We start from the raw sequence: 18107 nt of genomic DNA, 5'->3' as shown, positions 1-18107 counted from the left end.
AGAACAGTGATGTGACGTTTAAAGGAGCAGACAATGCACACCTCTATTGACCTTTAATTGTAGCTATGCAACTGGAGTGTCATTGATCACCTTTTGAGCGGAGCCCCTGAGATGCATAAATTCTCAACTTCAGCTTCACATTTAGTAGCTATAGTTAACGTGCATATGACAGGATAAAAAAAAGTCTTAAATAGCATTATTATGTGAATTAGAATCATATTTTGAGACGCTTCGACTATATACAAAAATTTGGCAAAGCGCTGATGATGAGAAATTAGTCTTTTAATCTGCTGTTTAGCCCTGCCTGCCATTATATCGCTCTAGCGTCCCCAACAAGAAGATGATGTTCGGGAGGGTCATGGTTTCATCTTATTTAGAATTCAGTCCAATGAGGGGAAATTATTCAGAACGAGGAAATTGCGACAAAGAGAGCCGCAAAATGTCATTGTTTCAATTTCTCTACTCCAATATTTTTACAGAATGTTCTTTTTATCTCAGTATTTTTCCCCAATTGCTGAATAAATTGTATGGTAATGACAAATAACAGTCTTGTGCTAAATGGAATATGAAATATTAAAAATGCATTTATTCAGTACGACATGGCAAAATTACTCCCTACTGGTCAAAACTGTCTACTTCTTGCATTTTCCCGAACGATATTTTATGCCACCGGAGTTAGTCCGGCTTTTGTCATTTCCCTGCCCCGACTTTGGAGAGCGTAAACAAACGAGCAAGCGTGACAGCTAGCCGACATGCTTACCCGAACCGAGTGATGTTTCAAAGTTTTTGAAGCGAAAAATCACACAAAACCACCCCCCCGGATCATGTCACACGGCAGCGGGGTTGTTGATTGCTTCACCGATCGGCAACCCTCCCGGCGATGAGCAAGTTACAGCTCGTCGTTCCCTTGCTTGGGGCAGGAGAGTTTGTTGTTCCACTGCTGTGGGCAGGAGAGCTGGACAAACCGGCTGACGTTGTAGGAACGCGTAGCTGCCACATGGTCAACATGAATATGGCGTCAATTAATGCTTAAAAACGATGTTTACTCACTTCCTCGTAAGTCCAATGTTCCCACAGTTGTCACACACATGTATTTGCCGATCTTGGGGTTAACGGGAACTTTCTGAAACCCAAAAAGGCTCACACACCTCTCCTTGGTGCAGCTACAAAAGCCTGCAGCCGTTTGGCTGGCGTGATGCGAAAAATAAATAAATTAATCTGCAAAATCAGCTGAATCCACAGTCCATCTGCATGCTTTAAAGCAATGCTGTATTGTGAGATGCTGACCTGGGTGACGTCACATTCGCATTCGTCCTAAACCCAAGACTGGAGCCTGAAATCCCTCATTTTCATGGCGCAGGATTCAAAAATTGAATATATAAAACAATCGCTTCCACACACATCCAAGCGGTCCATTTCCTTCAGGAGCATAAAACACCGCGTGGAATATGAAATAAACATGCTATTTGGTGTCATACACACTTTAAAAGGCAAGGCAGACAATACCTTTATCATGTGCATCCCAGCAGAAGGATTATTATTTCATAAGTTGAAAAAAAAAACATCAAATTTCATTTTCCTATGTGTATATAGTAGAGAAAAGTGGAAATAAAAAATAATATTACCAAGAAGGGGTAAGTGTTGGCAGCCAATTTATTTAGTGAATTAGATGTGAGTATCCCAGTTTGCCCGCCCGCCCTTCCTCGTGACGTCATTAATACCTTTTATCACAACCACCTGTGCTGTAATTGACTATTTTCTCCATTATTGATAGCAATTCAATTATTGAAAGCAATTCATGATTTACTTATTTAAATACTTTAGAGGCAACTGTTTCACAAGAAGTTCATTTACACTAGACGTTTTCTGCTCCATTAATGTCATGGGGAGGCATCCAGGATGGCATTGTTGCCATGAAGCTGGTCTAGCGCACTTGAAGGCACCTCTAGCCTCTTTCTTTTTCCATCCCTCACCCTAAGCGACTGATGTAAATAATAATAGCACCGCTAGTGAAAGGACACAGGTGTCAACCATTGTGTCGCTCTGAATGGAGGTGGGGGAGGAGGTCAGGGGCCACCTCAGCCACCTCTTTACACCCACACTTTTTATTCGCACTGACGCCCCCTTTCCGACATGCCCCCCTACACACACTCCTGCCTTGTCCCTCTTGCTCACTCTCGTCTTTTGTTATCATAGCTCAATGTTTTGTGAAAACTTTCCGGAGGTCATGCACAAGCTCGTTATTCAGGAAGGTTAACATTCTTTTCAAAATTAATCACTGCGCACAATGGAGCAGATCAATGACTGGATTCAGCTGGAGGAGGTGATGAATGTATATTAGACTTTAAGGAAGTAATAACTCATTTGGTTGGTTAATTTTTTATAACAATTGCAGTGCTTTTTAATCATTTTTGGAACAAAATATTACATCTAGTGTAATTGTCTTTTTCCCGAGGCCAGTTTTATTTGTTAAAATTAACTTGACTTGAAATAATACTATTTCTATTTTTAAACAAAGGTGATGATCGTTTTTTAAAAATGTTTATGAACTTACAGTGATGCCTTTATAGTATGAGTGACCTTATTTATTAGGGCGTTTTTTTTGTTGTTGTTGTTTTTTTTAAGATATGAGCTGATAGTCAGCAGATTTTTTTTCTTTGCTTTGACTGCTTTGACTTTGAACTTGATTGCTTTGAGAAAAACTCCAAATCTGAGCAGACACTCGCACGAGTCATTTGGTCTGAGTCTCAGCAAGTCTCAAGTCTTTCCTGTTGTGGGCAAGTTGAGTCGAGTCAAGAGGTTATGTCAAGTCATTATTTTATATCAGGTCAAGCCGAGTCACATCAAGTCACAACGCTGTCGAGTCACAGGTTAGTCAAGTTCGTCACCAGTGGCCCACAAAGCATTTGGGCACGGCCGCCTTTTCCAACTGGCTAAAGTGGGCTGAAGCCCAGGGGTTGATGATGAAGAAAGGCTATCAGACAGTGGGGATTCCTGTCACGGGTGGGTTGGGCATTCGCCTAGGGTGGCAATTTGCTATGGGGGCACATGTGCAACAAAATATCGATTAACAAACTATATATTACTGTTAAGACAACGGGAAGAGCTTGGGGGAGTGCTGGTGGTGCCACTGCCCTGGGCCTTTAGGGCCCGGCTGGCTGCTGGGATTCACTTGTGTGTTAAAGTCTACGTACATTTCACCATTGGCAATAATCAGTCCGCTAGAAACACGCCATGCCCCTGCTTGACTCTAACAATCCTGGGTTTTATTAGTCACACACAGGCCCTGATATGATTTGTTCTGTCACTGATTAAGACTTTCCTACCGCCATACTATTGGTTGCATTGGCTGAAGGTAAATAAAGCTCTAATTAAAAAAAAAAAAAAAAAGCCACAAATATAAACAAGTTCCCGAGGTACTTTCACTTTACTTCCGCATGTCAGCTCGCAACTTCCGTCTTGGAATTTCTCCATCCAAAACAACAGTGGAGCTGAAGTAACATTACTCATCAAAATCCCTTAAAAAAGACAATTTGGAAATTCCGCATCCATCTGCCATCGTCAAAACAGGAGGACAACATGTTGGCAGATGTGGAACCAAGCTCGTGCCACCACAAAGACCGGGTGTTTTTGTAGCCATGTTGCCGCTGTGTTATGGAAGGTATGGTCTTCCTATCCCTCCATTTTCATGTGTCTGGTGCTCAAAAAATACTAAAGCTAAAATCTTGCGCATGAAACGACTTGTTGCCTTTGATATTGTTATTACGATGATAATTGTAATTATGATGATCTTTTATATTATTTACTACAACTACTGTATGTGGTGCTAGCCCTTTGCTAATCAGTACGTGTTGGATATCACGATTATGTCAACACATAAATGCAAGACTTACAAGTTTATAATTCGTTTGTTTACAGGTGGAAAACGCCATTAGGCAAGAGAAGACAAGTTGATGTGCCTCACAACAACAACACTTAGTGTTCATTGATGGACATACAGTATATCAAGACTACGTGCGTTCTACCCAGGGAGGCTGGGAGACAGTAGCTCGTCTCGCGGTGGACCGTCAGCTCGATCCCGAGATCCAACTATGAGCTTTTTAACTGCAGCAACTTTAAGATACGCTATTGGAGCTGGAATTACCGAGGACAGTGGGAAAAAAACCATCTGGAGGCCGTAATGTCGGGTGAAAGTTTGGCAAGGCGCCGTAGCTCTGCTTTTCTAATAATTTAATAAATTGTGATTTATTGACCTGTTTTGCACATGCACCAAACGTTTTAAATAAAACAAGAAATAGAATCATGTTGTACAAATGTTTTATTGCGATCAATATCTGCAAAAAAAAAAAATGACATTCTATTTTTGTTTACATGTACATAACATCTAGTATTTCCTTGTAACAACAAAATCCGTGTCAGCCCTTCTGCATTTGGCAAATGTAATATTATTTGGAATGTCACCTCATTTTGGTCACTCAGGTGGCAGGTGTATTAATCTACACCTCACGTCAACACAGGCTGACAGGTTGTTATAATTTTGTCCACGAATGATCAACGAACTGATGAAAGTTCACGCACAGCAAAGAATGTCTCGGGAGTCTCATCTACATCGTGCTGAATCAATTTTTGGAGATTCTGTGGGTTCCGCTCGGTGGATTTTGCAATTTTAACTTTGTCAACACACTGCTTACTTCAAACGCAATTCATGTTATTCTTTCTAAACCGGAAATTCGGAGCAGACATTTTCCAAGATGGCGCTGCCCATATTTCACTCAGGAAACTTGTTCATAATGCAAAACAATTAGGAGGGAAAAAAGCCCATTGAGCGACATATGTGCTAGCTCCTGGGAGAACTTTTACAGTGGGAGCAGGCTGGCGTGAGTCTTATTATACAATATATAATTCTGTCCCCTGTAGTTAGTTTGAATAGAGGGGATGCACAAATCCTGTGTGATTTACACTTGCAATATATACGATACAAAACAACAGAACGTGAAAGACAGCTGCGTGGCCAAAAGCCAGTTGCTCACTAACTTGCTACCATAAGCAATACAAGAGAAGCTCAAGTAGCTTTAATGTAAATTTATAATAACTTTCACGCAGTTAATATTATTGCTTACACCGGTAGTCACTCAGCATTTTTTATTTCCTGGAAGCCAAACTTTTGCAGTTGGCGCAACTGGCGTCAGAGAAACAATCGCCATCTTCTTTGGGCGACGGTAAAAAATGTTCTCTAATGCAACTAGATTGTTTAAAAAAAAAAAAAAAAAAAAAAGACTTCTTGCAGGTCTGGCCACACAAGAATGACTGATCAATTTTGGACAGTCAATGGAAAGCAGTGATGCTGATTCTGAGTAAGCGTGTTTAGTCCAGCCTCATGTTCTCAAGATGGTCCACATGAAACTTCAACGAAAGGGCGACATATGGAAAATGGGCATGCATTCCAAGCGTATATCCATAACTTGCAGTGGAAATATTCCCAAATGTTATATACTATTCTACTTGACTACTACTTTGAAATGCAGCTTTTGATTGAGTGTTGAATCCAACAAAACAACCCCCCCAAAAAACCACAATGAAAACAACCACTTAGTTTTCGTTTAGATAACTCCAGTTAGTTTCATGATGACAAATAATGCAAAATCCCATTGAAAGGCTCACAAATGGTATCAGTGTTGCTATGCCATAAAACTGTCAGCAACGGATATATGAACACAAACAGGACAAATGCCCGTGTACAGAAATAGAAAACAATACTCACAATTTTACATTTGTTATCCCTGGCAAATAACGATCAGAAGGAGCAGCGCAATGTCCATTCACATTTGTAAAAACTGGAAATATATTAGGGCTGCAGCTATCGAATATTTTAGTGGTCGATTAATCGATGGACTAGTTAGTTCGAATAATCGAGTAATCTGATAGGGAACATGAAAAATTCAAATACCTGAGCTGAGACTCAAACTGTATACATTTATTTTAAAAAATCTATGTAAAACAAAAGAACAATTGGCTAACTTACAGTACATAGAAAAAGTCCAGTAGCTTAAATGCTAAAGTTTTGTTAAACAATGCTTTAAACAAATGGTTCGGACACATATTCCCACAAAAAAATGGCAAAATATATAAACTTAAATTATGACTGCATTAAAAAACATTAGCTCAAACAAAAACTGAGCTTACGTTGGTCTTAACAGGGAGCAGTTGGATTCAGCCATGTGAAAAGAGGCAGACCAGAGGGCAGTGTATCCACCCTAATCAATAAAACTAAATGCAAACACTTTCCAAATAAACCATTACAACACCACTTTAATTAAACGAATACTCGAGTCAACAAAATTTAATTCGAATATTCTTTTCTAATCGAATACTCAAGTTAATCGATTAATCGTTGCATCACTGAAATATATACTAGTATACACTAGTATACACTAACCGGCCACTTTATTAGGTACACCTGTCCAACTGCTCGTTAACACTTAATTTCTAATCAGCCAATCACATGCTAACTCAGTGCATTTAGGCATTTAGACATAGTTTAAGACAATCTCCTGGAGTTCAAACCGAGCATCAGTATGGGGAAGAAAGGTGATTTGAGTGACTTTGAACATGGCATGCTTGTTGGTGCCTGAAGGGCTGGTCTGAGTATTTTAGAAACTGCTGATCTACTGGGATTTTCAAGCACAACCATCTCTAGGGTTTACAGAGAATGGTCCGAAAAAGACAAAATATCCAGTGGGCGGCAGTTCTGTGGGCGGAAATGCCTTGATGCCAGAGGTCAGAGGAGAATGGCCAGACTGGTTCAAGCTGATAGAAAGGCAACAGTGACTCAAATAACCACCCGTTACAACCAAGGTAGGCAGAAGAGCATCTCTGAACGCACAGTACGTCGAACTTTGAGGCAGATGGGCTACAGCAGCAGAAGACCACGCCGGGTGCCACTCCTTTCAGCTAAGAACAGGAAACTGAGGCTACAATTTGCACAAGCTCATCGAAATTGGACAATAGAAGATTGGAAAAATGTTGCCTGGTCTGATGAGTCTCGATTTCTGCTGCGACATTCAGCTGGTAGGGTCAGAATTTGGCGTCAACAACATGAAAGCATGGATCCATCCTGCCTTGTATCAACGGTTCAGGCTGGTGGTGGTGGTGTAATGGTGTGGGGAATATTTTCTTGGCACTCTTTGGGCACCTTGGTACCAATTGAGCATCGTTGGAACGACACAGCCTACCTGAGTATTGTTGCGGACCATGTCCATCCCTTTATGACCACAATGTACCCAACTTCTGATGGCTACTTTCAGCAGGATAATGCGCCATGTCATAAAGCTGGAATCATCTCAGACTGGTTTCTTGAACATGACAATGAGTTCACTGTACTCAAATGGCCTCCACAGTCACCAGATCTCAATCCAATAGAGCATCTTTGGGATGTGATGGAACGGAAGATTCGCATCATGGATGTGCAGCCGACAAATCTGCACCAACTGTGTGATGCCATCAGGTCAATATGGACCAAACTCTCTGATGAATGCTTCCAGCACCTTGTTGAATCTATGCCACGAAGAATTGAGGCAGTTCTGAAGGCAAAAGGGGGTCAACCCGTTACTAGCATGGTGTACCTAATAAAGTGGCCGGTGAGTGTATATATGTTTTGTTGTCCTTCCTGTAATCATTAACCATTGCATATTTGGATTTTATGAAATTATATAGCCGGTTTCAACACTTTAAAGTTCTTTGTTGTTCAAACCAGCAATTCATTTTCACTCATACAAAAATTCTGTTTTCCGAGTTAGCGTGTATTATTTCCCTTTAAAATATATGATGTGTGACCCCTGCATGGAAGATTACGGACCCAGTGTCCTTCGCGCTTAAAAGAGCAGCACAAGAAATAATCGTAAATTGAAGCTTCCACGTGATTGCTGGGGTTGTACAGTACCACGGCTGTGGATGGGAGAGTATATTTATAGCCTGAAACAGGACATTTGTGCTGCACCAGCAAGCTTTTCCCAACTCAAATATCAAATTAAAAGTCATAGCCTAGGATAAAAAGGTTTTCTATTATTAATTTCTATGGGAATGGCTCTTTTTATCTCATAAGTGTTTAAAAACTACTCGTAAGTTAATAACTTAGCTAGTATGAAGGGGTCGTATTTAGTGTTGCATGAAAATTAGTTATTGTTCGTTTTAGAACTGTCATGCAATGATGAGATCATAAAAATATTTTGGGCGAGAGAGATATACCTTATTATTTATTGGTAACTAGTCCATGTTGGAGTCTGCCTTTTGCCTAAAGTCCGCTGGGACAGGCGGCAGTTCAGCACGACCCTGAACAGAAGACAAGAGTAAAGAAAAGAGATGGCTATATTGCAGTAATATACTGTATGTTACATTTAGGAAGTAACTTGCCCCACACTGACAGTAACAAGGCCAGCCTCAATCATGTCTTCTGGGAGCAATAATAAATGCTTGACGGTGAAGTGGTGACAGAAATTCATGCAGCAAGTCAAGCTCTATTTACAGTGGAGAGTAAATGTAAGTGCCCTCCAACCCAATTCCAAGATATTTCCATGTCCCTTCCCCAGAAATCTGTACATCTGGGGATGCTTGAGAAGGGTGAGGGGGATTTATTACCTTGTATTAGGTACACTAATCTGTTGCAGGTGTTTCTGGCTCTCCTTCAATATCATGACTGCTCCTCTTCCAGCGAGGCTCCCTGCCACATTTGTGACATAGGAAGAACATTGATTGCGGAATCTAGATCTAAATCAAGAGCAAGATATTTGTTTTTTCCCGCTGCCATTTCTAGAATCCTCTCTTAAAACTGATCAAAAATTTCAAGATAAGGACAAGGAGAACGTGCATTTGATAACTCTTGTCTATCAGTCATACCTACTGGAAAATTGCTGCAGAACAGTGGAAGCCTTTCTACTCATGACCAGTGTTGGGAATAACGCCGTTATAAATAACGTCGTTACATAACATTATTTTTTCAGTAACGGGGTAATCTATTTTTTCCGCCGTTACAACGCCATTACCGTTACTGACGATCAAAAGCGTTACTTACTGTGAATAAATTGAAGAAACTACTAGCCGTAGCGAGTCTACTCTGCTCTGTTTATTTGTCATCCAAGACTTGGGGTGCGTTCAGGTTCGAAAATAGCGCACCTGTTTTGTTTTGTGCTTTTTCTTAGCAAAGATATACCACACAGGATGTGCTGGCACTCTGATTCTTTAATAGCACATACAACTTCAACATTAAAACAAACATACGGCTCTCGGCAGGCCGTGTCTCTAACTCACTCCCGCATCATGTTAGCAAAACAATATTGGCGCCGTGTGCACTTTAGGGTGCCTCGGATAATTCTGTATCAGAATATTACAACACGTACTTCTTAAGACTCCAGGCTGTTTGTCCCTGCTCATTCAATTAGACAATGCTTTCCAAAGCTTGCTAACGTTTCTGTTTTTGCTGCACCTGAATGCTAGCCTTGTTCCCATCCCCCGACAGACGCTTTAAGGGTGACGGGAGGAGTAGGGGGACGAGGCTACCTGAATGCACCACCTGGATAGATGCAATGGAAGTGATTGTGATTGGCTGACGGTTAGAGTCATGTGTCATGGTAAGCCAATCAGAGCCGGCGTTTTCACACACAATCCGGAAGAGCGCGTGCGGCAAACACACACACGCAAAACAGATGCAGAGGGATATGATGGCAGAGCATTCAGAGGAAACTTTGTCCTTTTTTCAAATAAAAAATAAATAAATACTTGAAGTACAGTAGGCTATGTCTACTTGACCAGTTGTCTCAAGTTGTGAGCGTTAGATTTAATTGATTAAACTCACTTTATATTGTTCACTGCTGATTGTTATTTTATTATATTGTTTACTGTTTATTTTTGTTGCACTTCAAGTGTAGGATAAATCTGTTGCTGGTGAGGTGCAATAAATGTTACAAGGTTCTATAACACAACTACCTGTCTGTTCTTCTCTATTCAACTGACTCAAATACTGCTCAGAAAATTTCAAATTCTTTGACATACAACAACTTCTTTTTAAAGTAACAAAAATAATTACTTTCCCTGGTAACTAGTTACTTTTACTATAGAGTAATTCAGTTACTAACTCAGTTACTTTTTGGAAGAAGTAGTGAGTAACTATAACTAATTACTAGGGCTGTCAAACGATTAAAATTTTTAATCGAGTTAATTACAGCTTAAAAATTAATTAATCGTAATTAATCGCAATTAATCGCAATTCAAACCATCTATAAAATATGCCATATTTTTCTGTAAATTATATATATTCTGTAAAATAAATTGTTGGAATGGAAAGATAAGACACAAGATGGATATATGCAGTACATTCAACATACGGTACATAAGGCCTGTAGTGGGCATTTCACTCTACTGTCATTTAAATCTGTCTATGCTGTCCTCACTCCGAAGCATCTACTTTTTCCAAAGCTAGACAGCTAGGGAACGACGCCTTAATAATCAGACTTCTTCCTTTTTCATCTGATTTATTAATAAAATAGCCTCAAACTATTGTCCTCTTTAGACCGTCATAAAACTACAAAAAAAAAGTACACAAGCATTGCATTAGCAACAACGTTAGCTTAGCACGCTATACAGGTTCACTAAACATAAACAAAAAGCGTCTCATACAAAAAATAGAACATTTCGCATACTAACATAATACGTACATTCTTTACAACAACCATACTTACGGACAAGTCTTGTCCAAGGATCATATAAGCACAACATTACAACGTAGGCTTCAGCCCGAGACGTCGTGCAACCATATGAACTGGCAAGAAAGAAAATAAACCATGTCACAAAGCGACCACAAGAGTTCGCTGTTGTGCTGCAGCACAAAAAGCCTTGCTGTAAAACTTACCAAAAGGCAGAATACGGTCTGAGCGGGACATGTGCGTTAATTGCGTCAAATATTTTAACGTGATTAATTAAAAAAATTAATTACCGCGCGTTAACGCGATAATTTTGACAGCCCTACTAATTACGTTTTTTAAAGTAACATGCCCAGCACTGCTCATGACCAATAGGGACACATTGTAGTGCTAGATTTTGGCTAAAATGCAATGCTTTTCACAATATTCTAATCATACTAGTTGCACCTAATATAAACTAGACATACTCTTACTTTGCATTCTCTTTTATCTTGGCAATGACAACTCACAGTGGGTATACAGTAAGACACCCCTTCAGCTGTGTACAACCTCTAGGATGTAGGACAGTAAAGCAAAGACCACCGGGATGGATTGAGCCAACAGCTTCACAGGATGCCTGTGGTGCCTTTGGAAGAGGCAAACAAAGACACAAAAGGAACCCGATGAGAAAGCCTCGCTCTGCTGGAAGTCTGCAATCACTACCGTGGCCAACTTTGGCATGACAAAATAGAGCAGAGAGGAGATTTGAGGGATCCAGGGATGGAGGATAAGGAAACTTTGGGAGGAGGGGGGATTCAATCCTTTTTGTTTGTTTGTTTGTTTGTTTGTTTGTTTGTTTTTTCACTTAGATGTTAAATAAATCATTTTTTAATTGTATCACTATTAAATTCATTGCTTTGGGCATGATTGACTTTGAAAAGGTACTAAAATTGGATCTGCAGGTCCAGGAGTCCTTCACTACCTTGGCACTACTGCCCTCATGTGGTCTTTCAAGGTACATATAAAAGGTTCTGATCTTTACTCGGCTTTTACCCCCATGCGATACGAGTTTGAAAATTGTAATACAAATATTAATTAGTTTCACAGTGGTGCAAGGGCGTAGGTTTGCATAGGGACGGTAGGGACATAACACTACCAACTTTTCAGAATGCTCAAATTGTCCTCCACCAACTTTTAAGCAACCTTATTTTCATATAATAATGAGTTCAGTTATATGGGTAATTTTGTCTTTCCAAATGCTTTAAGGATAGAATTAAGCCTACCATTATTAAGTGAATTATTTTCATTATGTTAAGACATTTACCTCTTTTAACTTGCTGAATGTACCGTTCCGTTTTTCCCCCTTAAATGCACATTTGATTGGCTGATAACTTGCATTTATTTAAAATGTATTTATTTTTTACATTATTCATTTTAAAATATTTTATTTGCAGCCTATGCAGACATTTTTCAGATAATCATACATTAATCAGAGTGGAGGTAAAAAGTGTATAAGTATGTTAATATAATTTATGTTCAAATATTGCAGTTTGAATTTGCTGATAAAATCCAGACATTCATTCTGGAAGTTTTTAAAATGTTTATTTAGTAGTTTTTGAAAACAAAAGTTTGAATCAAACGGTGTGTCACCTGATCATTACGCATGAAAGTTAGTATAAGTCAATACAGATTTATTTTGCATTGATCGTTCAGCCCATCAATTAATTAGGTTCATATTCATGGGAAATGTAGCCCTGACCCCCCGTTCACCCAATTGGTTTGGTCTTATTTATGTCCCGTACCCAGCAAAAAGTGTACGTACAGGTTATGCTGTTATACCGTCCAATTACCAATGTTGAGACCAAACCTTGCAGTGATGGAAGCAGGGGTCGCGTTAACCGAATATTTTCCGTCGTTGACCGGTTTTTTAAAACGGTGACGGAAAAAACTGAAGTCTGTCCGTCATTTTGACAGGTTGCAATTCACACCCCAGACCACAGGGTGGCGAGTGAGCATATTAATTATCTATTGTCTCTCTTAATGCATGACGTCGTTGGCTATTCTGTCAGAATATTGTAGCGTCACCGGGGTCTGGCGGCGGCACCGTGATTGACACATCAACGCGAGGTTCTTATTGGTGCACCCGGTGTGCCAGCCCGTCATCCAATTGGTGGACTAGATTGCCGCCTGTGTATAGACCCCAATCACATGACATCACAACTCCGCCCCCCTGACTGGAGCTGCCATAATATCCGTCAGCTCGTCGTGTTTACACATTACCGCTACGTACATGCCTCCTATTACGGCGTGTTTTTCTGCTCGTTAACATTAATAATCAAAATGGTGAAGGCGTGTGTGGCGGTTGGTTGCAGTAACAGAGAAGATAGACGGAGAGACTTGAAGTTCTACCGTATTCTGAGAGACCCGAAGAGGAGAGCGAGATGGATTGCTGTAATTCGACAAGAAATCTGGGCACCATACGATCACCACAGACTATGTACTAGTCATTTTATATCTGGTAAGATGCATTTAATATATATTTAGAAGATTTTGGGCTGACAACCACAATTAAGATCATTGTTTGACGTTGGTGATTGGGGTCTATAAAGTTGCCTCTTTTTCTTTGGGGGTGGAGTTGTTGTTTTGTTGGTGTTGTTGGCGGTAAGCAGAGTAAAAAGAGGGAGAAAAATACCATGACTTCCGTGTCTAATTTTTCGCCGCCAAGCAAGCGTTACAATATTGATTAAAAATGAATGAAAACTAAATACTATTGAATATGTCATCATTATCATTTTAAAAATTTAAGTGACGGGTAAAAATAGATTATGACCGGATTTTTATGACCCTGTCAGTCAAAATGACAGACAACGAAAATGTCTAGCGCAACCTCTGGATGGAAGTGTTTATGACACAGTTTCTGTTCATAATTGTAATACTATAAGGTCAGCAGTGTGGCCAAATGGTTAGGGTTGGTTCAGGACCTGTTATGTTAAAATACAGTTTCCCCCAAATATTCCAACTATCTCTCACATTCCCAAAACACGCATGTTAGGTGCATTGAGGATTAAGTTATGTATAGGCATGAATGTAAGAATGGTAGCTTGTCAATATGTGCTTGGCAGATGACCGGCGACCAGTGCCGATTCAGATTCTCACCCAAATCAGCTGAAATGGGCTCAGCTCACCCATGGGAACAAGCTCTCTAGAAAATTGATGGATTGATGTAATATATGTACCAAATTCAGAAAAAAATCTGTTACTCAAATAACCATACGCAGAGTTTAAGGGGGTCAGGGGGGCCAGCCCCCTCCCCCCGTGGCCGAAAAATGTCATTGCTTGTAACTGACTTTCCTATAGACCCCACTCACCAACATCACACGTGTCGCTGTATCCGGCCACCATATTGTCCGTCATTGTTTATCCGTATTCTCAATGGTTTCAATTTGTCGTGCAATTTATAGTGCAATTCATGGAAGTCCCGGTGCTTTCAGATACTGTGAACTCATTTGATGCGTTGCATAAAAGGCGTTATGTGGAAAAGCTTCAGTCTATCCATTCGCCAGATCCATATTTGATGCCTAAATCGATATTTTTCGACCCGCTGTCTTCGCCGTCTCTGCCTGACATCTGCTACCCTGATATCTACAACTATCTTGTCCTCAGAAACTCAGCCTATTCTCACAAAACTTTAAAAAACTTTAAGAGCAGCACTCTAAGCAACATTACCCCGTGTGACCCTTTACTTTCAATTTTCTAAAATGGCGACAGTCAATAAAAAAAAATGTTGACTGCGATGGCCGACGCGTCAAGGATGGTGGATATTGGACTATTTCTTCAATACAATACGCAACAACTGTGTCTGCCTCATTTGCAAAGAGACAGTCGCTGTTTTCAAAGAGTTCGATGTGGCGCAATATTACCAAACAAGACAGGCTGACATGTACGACAACATCAGGGGTCGCGTTAACCGAATATTTTCCGTCGTTGACCGATTTTTTAAAACAGTGACGGAAAAAACTGAAGTCCATCTGTCATTTTGACAGGTTGCAATTCACACCCCAGACCACAGGGTGGCGAGTGAGCATATTAATTAGCTATTGTCTCTCTTGATGCATGACGTCGTTGGCCTTACTCTGAAAAATGTCAAGGCAACTGAGTGTCCGAAGTTTCTTCAAAAAGCCCCAAAACGACGATGGTGTTGATAAAAGAGGTGAAAAAAGAGGGACTGCACAAGCGGGCACGCAATTCAAGTCCATGCGCACCAGGAGGAAGGTGTAACACTGCGTTCAGGCCACAGCAGGTGAACTGTTAATTTCATTGTTCCATATGTAGCCTACCTACTGGGGCCACAGTCAGCTGTTTTTGTCACTGCAGAGAAAAAGTTACATATTCATCTGCTTGATGTGTGATGGCACGGTGTGGATTCTCTGTTAAGCTTGTTCGGACAGAATATTAATTTAAAATGAATGAAAACTAAATGCTATTGAATTTGTTGAAGCGGTATGCAATGTTAAGAGTCTTGTTAGCTCGAATTGCTGTGTCCAGCCGCTGTAGCTCTGCTGCTCTCTGTGAACTCTCTATTCATATTCAAGCCTTCCGGCTTGAAACGCGCGCGGCTCTTAAGTGTCTCTGTCACGTGACTGTGTCGTAGCCGGTAACGCGCTCGGCCAAATGGACACACAAGTACGGAAGGTAAATTATGCCAAACAAAGGGTCACCATAATGTCATTATTATCATTTTAGAAATTTAAGTGACGGGTAAAAATAGATTATGACCGGATTTTTATGACCCTGTCAGTCAAAATGACAGACAACGAAAAAGTCTAGCGCAACCCCTGGACAACATTACAAAGAAGGTACGCAGCGAGAAATTATAGCAACTTGAAGCTAGTTTAATTTCACAGCAGCAGTATTTCGCAAGAGCCCGAGTGTCGAAAGAGAACGCCACAAAGGCGAGATTGTTGAAATTATGAGTTTAGAAAAATTATAATAAAGCAAATGTGACACACAGAAGGGCTTGCTAAAAATTGTTTAAATATATTGTTCTACGTAAATCAGCCAAGGGAGCCCCCCACATTTTTACCACACCAAATCTGGCCCCCTTTGCAAACAGTTTGGACAGCCCTGTTTAACTGATGATCCGTAGACGAGGCCAGCTTCTTTCACTTGGTACCAGCTAAATATTATTCCAAAAATAATGATGGCGGAAGAAATAAACATCTTGAATTTGAAACTGTATGTTGTCGGCGATTAGCCTCGCAATGATCTTAATTGTGGTTGTCATCCCAAATCCCTCTAAATATATATTAAATGCACCTTACCATGTATAAAATGACGACTACATAGTCTGTGGTGATCGTTTGGTGCCCAGTTTTCTCGTCGAATTGCAGTAGTCCATCTCGCTCTCCTCTCCTGGTCTCTCGGAATGCGTTAGAACTTCAAGTCTCCCCGTCTGTCTTCTCTGTTACTGCAACCAACCGCCACACACGCCTTCAGCATTTTGATTATTAATGTTAAAAAAACACGCCATAATAGGAGGAATTTACGTAGTGGTAATGCATAAACACGACGGGCTGACGGACAATATGGCGCAGAGGCGTGGTTGTGACGTCATGTGAGTGGGGTCTATATATGATTTTAAAATTAAAGAGTTTTCTGGTAAAATGTTGTCTATAAAAGTTCTAAAGCAATAAAACAACAAAAATGAATGAAATGAACAAAAACAAAAATTATAATGGGTCAAAATTATTTTTCGAACAGATCATGTGACTAGCATAAACGCTCATTTGCTTTGCATAGCCAAAACCACCCAAGGACCGAAGAGGCTAGATCAGGGTTCGGGAACCTTTCTGGCTGAGAGAGCCATAAACACCACATTTTTTAAAATGTAATCCAGTGAGAGCCATACAGTATGTTTAAAACTAAAAATACGAGTAATATGTGCATTTTATATAATTTCAACATTTTAAAGTACAATAAGACTCTGAATTCTTTTTAATAACATTGTTATGCTGTTGCTAATCAATGATGAATATTTCTTACCATTAATGCGACATCTGGTGCTGCATGGTGTTGCTGATGGCTTTGTAGTCTAGTTGATACTAAATGAGGTTAAGCGTGATGCAGTCATTGAGAAACTTAGGATACGTCTCTTTTCATGTTCATGAAGAAGCGACATGAATCCTCTGTTCTTTCCAAGCATACACGGAGCACCATCAGTGCACACCGAAACAAGTTTGTCCATTGGTAGATTTTTTTCTTTAGCGAACTCAATGAAGGACTTGAATAAATCCTCCCCTCTTGTTGTTCCTTGCATAGTCAAAACTGCCAGACTTTCCTCATCTAGTGTGTCACCGACAACATACCTTGCAATCACGCTGAACTGTGATAAATTGCTTACGTCCGTTGACTCATCCAAAGCGAGTGAAAAAATGTAGCTGAATTTATGTCCTTCACTTGCGTTGCCTCAATTTGATTTGACATCATGACGGTACGATCGTGAACAGTTCTTGCTGACAGGGGCATGTCTTTTATCTGTTTAATAATCTTGTCTTTTTTCGAAAAGTCGTCAAAAAGGTCATTGGCAACATCAAGCATGAATGCTTTGGCGCAGGGCCGGCCCAGGCCATTTGGGGGCCCTAAGAAAAATAATGCAAAGGGGCCAATATTTTTGGTCCACCATTTCATCACAGTGTACTGTGAAACTCATACATGCAATCTAAGCCATACGTCCATATTTTGTATATTAATCAGATTTTGTTGCACTGCATACTTCAAACTTTTCACCCCAAATGATTGTCAGTTCTTACAGTCTAGCGCCCAACATTTTTCTAAAAGAGGAAAGAAAGAAGTTAAGGAAGAACTTTTATTTATTTTTATATATTTTTTTATATATTTTTTAATATTTTTATATATAGTATCAAAACTCACAAAAGTCAAATAAAGCAAACTGTAGTAAACAAAATAGAATATAAATTAAACAATTGCCAGATTGGGGGCCCCCTAGTTGTCAGGGGCCCTAAGCAGCTGCATAGCCTGTGTATAGGCTGGGCCGGCCCTGCTTTGGCGTACTCCCCATCTGTGAATGTTTTCCCGTTTCTCACAATTGCTAAAGCGCCAGCAAAGCTAGCCGAATTCCAGTCACCTTGTTTGGTCCAAACACGGAGTTGCTACTGACTAGCTTGCACTCTTGTAAGAAGCTCTTGACATGCTTTCTTCCTGTTGTCCCCCGCCGGATATTTCGATGCAAATGTATTATGGTGGGTGTCGAAGTGCCGCTTTATATTTTACCTTTTCATAGATGCAATTTTATCATTGCATATTAGACACACCGCAGAACTTGCTCTTTCCACAAAGGCAAATTCCTCTGTCCATTCCTGCTGAAAAGTACGATACTCCTCGTCTTTTTTTTCTTTTTGCCAACTTCTCAAAAGGGTT

At 40.2% G+C, this 18107-nt stretch overlaps 1 long non-coding RNA gene across 1 annotated transcript in view; it reads left to right on the top strand.

The window, feature by feature from the left end:
* The first annotated feature begins 2721 nt into the window (after positions 1-2721).
* LOC130918500 (uncharacterized) overlaps positions 2722-18107 on the top strand; it is a 56114-nt gene continuing 40728 nt past the window's right edge. Inside the window, exon 1 of the long non-coding RNA XR_009063768.1 lies at positions 2722-2870. This is a non-coding gene — a long non-coding RNA (uncharacterized LOC130918500). The remainder of the gene's footprint in view (positions 2871-18107) is intronic.

Source organism: Corythoichthys intestinalis, chromosome 7, assembly GCF_030265065.1.
Source record: "Corythoichthys intestinalis isolate RoL2023-P3 chromosome 7, ASM3026506v1, whole genome shotgun sequence".
Classification (NCBI taxonomy): Eukaryota; Metazoa; Chordata; class Actinopteri; order Syngnathiformes; family Syngnathidae; genus Corythoichthys; species Corythoichthys intestinalis.
This window is presented reverse-complemented; position numbering and strand designations above follow the sequence as displayed.